The following is a 6,177-nucleotide window of genomic DNA, read 5'->3' as shown; positions in this document are numbered from 1 at the left end:
TTGATTTTTATAATTTGCTTGTACGGCCTAATTAGTTTTAAATGGCAGCAAGCAAAATGACATGATTAAAACTAAACAGGGCTAATTTGTCAACAAATATGGTGCTTCGCGTGTCTTAAATTTCTGAATTTGTCTTAGGAACTATTAAATAATATTACAAACAAATGACATTTTTAAATGTACCGCAATTGGAAACTAAGTTCGCGTGAGCCTCCGTGGCGCAATCGGCTAGCGCGTTCGGCTGTTAACCGAAAGGTTGGTGGTTCGAGCCCACCCGGGGGCGATACTTTTTTTAAAATAATCTAAAAACTGGAAATAAACATTTGACATTACTCAATTTATTATTATAGTTGTTAAATTCAACACCGACTTTACACCTTATCTTTTAATGCAAATTTAATGTCCTATGTCATAAAAAAAATCTTAAAAATGTTACATATTTTTGAAAAGCTCACAACAAGCCTAATAAAATTATTAAAAGACACACATGGCGTTCCATTAAAAAAAACACACAAATTTAGTTCGTATATCAGCATTTTTAAAACCACCCTGTATCTAAAAATAGCTATCGCATTTCTGTTTGTGCCATCTTTCATAGTAGAGAAGATCGCAACAAAAATCGATAGGGGAATAAGTACTTTACACACCCGATACTCTGTCGTAAATACAAACCAGGAGAAAAAAAACAATGTTGCTAAACGTGACAATAAACAACATTGTTAACGCGCAAAAACTGGAATTTCTCTGAAAGTTATACATTAATTGTCGCTAAAAATTTACGATCGGATCGATCATTACTATTATTACCGAATTAACTACGCATAAAGGAAAAATCTGTTTCAGACGAATATGGTAATTTATATTATGCTTTATAATAAAAAACATGATTTTAAGGTGAGGACGTAATAATCGGGTCGTTCCCTAAAGGGCCAATATTTATGATGTGATTGTTGGCTGAAGAGCCTTGTTAAAAATTTACGTTTAATGTGTCATAAATAATTTATCAGCAGCGCGGCAAAAATAATAACTGACATTTTCCCACCGTTACGTGCGCGGCGATTCTCACAGGCATTTATTTATATGACATGTAATGGATCATTGCCGAACTAAGGCTAATCAACAGTCAAATATCAAGCGTGTACTTCAGTTCTAATGCAGGGTTTCCCACCGGAAAATATTTCGATCTATTATAACCAAAGTATAACTGAAAGTCGACGGTGACCAAAATATTTTTAAGATTACTCCGAAATTGAATATCGACAGCTTATCTTTTCTTCGGCATATTGGAGATGTTTGATATTTGAACCCTAAAGTATTTACAAGCTTTAGGATATTTGTATGTTGTTCATTTTTTCATTATTTTTTCTTTCTAAAAACTATTTAACAGGTTTTTTTTTGTATTTTGCTAATTTATAATTCAAAATAGACTGACAAAATATTTTTCTTTTTAAAATTATTACAACCATAGGATCTTGTTTATCATTAAATATTTTAGAGTAAAGAACATAGAAGAACATACCGAGAGCCGTAGATCATACATACTATGGTTATTTGAATTAATTTATAATTCACGGATAATGTTTAGCACTTTTTTATAATATTTGAATTATATAAAGAGCCTAAAAGTCCCAATATATAGTTTACAGTAGAAAGCAAATCAAAACTTCCGGATTCCTCCTGCGTCGTTTATTAAGTCGAACTAGCTAACGTTTCGCCAATCATCCTGTTGGCTTCTTCAGAGCTTGACTGAAACTGGCTCGCATTTTGCTCTGTATCTGCTTTTATATTCTTTGAGGGGGCGTGGATCCAAATGAGGGACATAAACACCGTCTCGGATTACTGATTCCCTTATTGGTGACAGGTAAAGGCCTGAGTCGCAGTTAAGATTGTTAGGTTGTTTATAGATTTCTATAGACTCTCGGAGAATTGATTACATACAAGAATTTATGTCCAGTTTCGTGATTGTGTTCGGCTACTGCTGATGAGTTTATTTGTCTTAGTTAGAGGTAAGATGTTTTAATACTGTGTTCAATGGTTCGGGCTGAGATAATTTTACGGCTCTGCAAACAAGAGAGTTGATAACCGATGATTTTTGGGTCGGATGGTGATGTGACAATGCATTAAGATCTGATTTTCTATTGATAAGAATATCTAAGAATGAGAGGTTGTTATTAGTTTCTAATTCAATCTTAGGGTGTATAGAGTTTAAATGTCTAAGAAAATCTACTAGGGATTCTTGACCATGAGGCCAAATAACAAAAGTATCATCGGCGTAGCGTTTCCAAAGTCTTCCATAAATATATTCGCGATGACTGATGATAGTGGGGAACCCATAGCTGTTCCCGACGTTTGTTAAAAAAATTGACCGTTATAAGAAAAGTACGTTCCAGACAAGCATTTTTTAATTAAGGTGAGAAGGTTTGGTTCCAGATTCTCGGATTTTAATATATCTGAAATGACGGTGAGAGTTTCAGGTATATGAACTTTAGTAAAGAAGGATTTTAAGTCAAAACTAACCAGAATATCTTGTGTATCTAATGCAATGCTTTTTATTTGTTCAATGAAGTGAAAGGAATTAAGTACGAAACTCAGTTTTCCCTGTAAGGGGTTTTAATCAGAAAGCTAGATATTTTGCCAGAGAATACGTTGGAGAGCCAATAGTGCTGACAATACGTCGAAGGGGTAATCCTGGCTTGTGAATATTTGGGAGTCTGCAGAGACGAGGAATTTTAAAGTTATGAGGGGTGACAGTTTTTTTCACGGAATCTGATAGAGAAGAAGGCTTAATGATAGATTTAAGATTGCGTCCCATAGATGACGTAGAATCTTTTTTTAAGTTAATATGATCCGTCTGTAAGAATATCTTGAATCTTTTTCTGATATTCATTTGTGTTCATGACCTCCGTAGCGTTTCCTTTATCTGCTTTTAGGATTACGATGTCGGGATTAGATTTTAGAAATTTTAGGGCAATGCGTTCAGGCTTTGCAATACTAGATTAGGGGGGTGATGTTTTTAGGATTTTTGCGGTTTCAAATCGAATTAAGCGTTCCATAAAAAAATACACTTCACCGCAACCTTCCAATAGCAACGAAGCCGAAAGCAATCCCACACTTAACACTGTTGTCCTCCCTTACATTCAAAACATCACTGACCACGTGTCAAAGGTTAGCGTATCAAAATATAACGTCAAAACCAGATTTATTACTTGTCCAAAAAGATACCAGGAGTTTATAGCATTCCATGCATATGCGGCAAAGAATACATTGGAGAGACCGAACGAAAAATATCAACTAGGCTGAAAGAACATGAAAGAGCCTTAAGACTAAAAAAATAAACTCATCAGCAGTTGCCGAAAACAATCACGAAACAGGACATAAAATGTAATTTGATAAAACTAAAATTCTTGCATGTAATCAATTCTTCTACCAACGAAAAATGCGAGGGTTTATAGAAATCTATACGCAACCTAACAATCTTAACCACGACTCAGGTCTTTACCTATCACCAATCACCAATATGGGAATCAGTCATCCGAGACGGTGTTTATGTCCCTCATTTAGCTCCGCCCCCCTCAAACAATATAAAAGCAGGGACAGAGTAAAATGCGAGCCAGTTACAGTTAAGCTCTGAAGAAGCCTGATGGATGATTGGCGAAACGTTAGCTAGTTCGACCCAACAAAAACCGAAACTGGAGGAAGTCAGAAGTTTTAAAAAAAGCAACTGAAATCTCTTCACTCACGCTGGACGGATCCCCTACTTTCCAAATTTTCTATGATTTGGTTAACTGTTTTTTGCAACATTCTCTAAATTTAAGCAATCTTCGTGCTTATAATTAAAGGATACCGGTATGGTTATTGACAGAAAAATCGCTAAGACACAGAAAAGTGTTTATTGGCAATATTTGAAAAATGACATGGTATTTGGATAGACTGTATAAGTTACCTAATTTTCTCTATAAAATAAAAAAGGCTTATAAAAATGCTCAATTTTTATAATTTTATTCTTATTCTTACTTTACCAGCGTTCAAAATATGTTATATATTGCTCAATAAATCGGTATGTCTAAAATTATCGCAAGAAATAGACAAAATATAGACAGGGCTATTAAATAATACACTCAATTTAAGTGTGACCCATTATGTCGCCATTTTTGCTTGTAAAATTTAGTTTTCTCACTTTAGCCCTCCCGATTTTTATTTTCTCATCTTCTGCAGATTTTTGACCTCGCATTTTCGATTATACAATATATAAGCGGCTCGTAGCGTCCAACAAAAATAACAACGGGAGTTTAAATTGTTCTTCGTATTTCAGACCCACAATTTAGAAGAAACAACTTCCCCATTATCGTTATTCCGTCCCAAAAACTCTTACAAGAACGGTTCAAAGTAGCGTGGAATTTATTTGCGACCGTTTACAGTGTGCCCGGTTAAATATGCTGAAAAAACCTATTGCAACCAATATCGACAGCCCAGTTCAGGCAGTGCACTTCTGCGTTCCGCGAGTTGTACCGGCATAAAAAGAAAACCAAAGAATTGTTCATCCGACCTTCTGATACGTGTTCTGTTTTTAAACGGCCCCTCGAGATGCGAACAAAACAGACCAACTCGCAATCACACATACATTAAAATTGTGAAAATGTCATGAACCGGGTCAGGGAATAAATCTTGTGTCGGCATTTTTTTGTGATTCGCCTTTTGACAAACTTTCTGCTTTAATACATTTTTCCTTCGTCGGAATTTCGGCTTATTTAATAATTAATTATATACGGCACTGCGATTCGTTGTAAAAGATAGGAGTAACTAGACTATTTTTATTCATCGTTTCAGAAATTTTCTGCGAGATTTTTTACTCTCCGAAATAATTGAATAATGGAAATATCATTTCATTATTAGGTAGGAGTAAGGGAGGCATAACAGACACTGCAAGTAAAACGGTCCGTCAAAATCCTTCAAATACTATTTGTACCATATATACAAGGTTGTTAACGTTCAATTTTGCATAACGGAACATGCATCGAACAGTTAGCCACAAGTCGGAAAGAGTGAGCTACGAAATTTTAACAAGGTAAGCTATATTTAGCTATAATAAGGTGCATAGATACTATTATACCCTATTATTATAAACTATTTTATACTGTTATATTATTATATACTATTATATTATACCAAGACTAGCATAACTATACATATTTCTTTGATGTTCTATGTTGACATAACCTCCAGATCGGCACATTTTCTAGAATATAGCAAAAAAGAAAAACGGACCGGGCAAAATGAACCCCTTGGACTACTTTGCCTTCCCGGTCCGTTTTGCGTAAACAACTTCTTTTAAACAAAGCTTGTAATATTTTAAGATATGAAAGAAAGATCGAGAGGCAAAAATTCCCCGAAGAATGAATCAAGCAATACTGATACAGCCATAGCGAGGAAAGTGGGGAGATTTTAAACAAAATAAACAAAAAAATCAAGAGAAAAAGCTTGCTGGGCACGTACAAAATACGGAGGCCAGCATAACTTTGACCCAAGTACAAGGATGACCGGTAGATAGAAATTGGTTTGAGAGGGCTAACTATTTGTCAATATTTTTTATAAATGCGAAATTCTTTAATGGAAGACTTTTGTGTAAGTTTAATATGCAACAAATTTAAGTTTTGCTAAACAACACAAGATCGTTCAAAAACCCGTGACTAAAGTACCGGAAATGTGCTAACGTTTTTTTTTTTTTAATTTTTGCTCACGCTTGATCAGAGCAGAATTGGGTATTTCACAGTGCGGAATAGAGAACAACATTTTTAGACTAAAAATTTTAGAAAAATTAAGAACCTAGGAACAAGTAAATTCATTTTTATATAATGTTTTTATAATATAATTAATTATATAATATAATAATTAATAAAAAATCATAAAATAATAAAATTAATTGCTTCAAAACTGCTTTATTATAATGTTTTTTATTTATTAATAACACAGAATTTAGAATATCAGAATACCTATGCAATATTTTGTACTTTTAATAAAGATATTATTTAATTCAATTTATAAAATTATTGATTCAATGAATTTTATTTCTATAGGTAGAAAAAAATTAATTACAAGTGCCCCTACAATGCTCAATATAAAAAAGATTATATACAAAGTATAGTACAATATAGTAAAGTATTGTAAATTAATGGTTTA

General features: G+C 33.6%; 1 non-coding gene across 1 annotated transcript; it reads left to right on the top strand.

Annotated features, from left to right (window-relative positions):
* Positions 1-209: 209 nt before the first annotated feature.
* On the top strand, positions 210-283 carry Trnan-guu (transfer RNA asparagine (anticodon GUU)). The gene has a single exon. It is a non-coding gene; the product is annotated as a tRNA-Asn (tRNA).
* The last annotated feature ends 5,894 nt before the right edge of the window (positions 284-6,177 follow it).

This window comes from Cylas formicarius, unplaced genomic scaffold (genome assembly GCF_029955315.1).
Source record: "Cylas formicarius isolate icCylForm1 unplaced genomic scaffold, icCylForm1.1 PGA_scaffold_7__23_contigs__length_41026272, whole genome shotgun sequence".
NCBI classification, from domain to species: Eukaryota; Metazoa; Arthropoda; class Insecta; order Coleoptera; family Brentidae; genus Cylas; species Cylas formicarius.
Note: the sequence above shows the minus strand (reverse complement) of the source record. Positions and strands in the feature narration are given on the sequence as shown.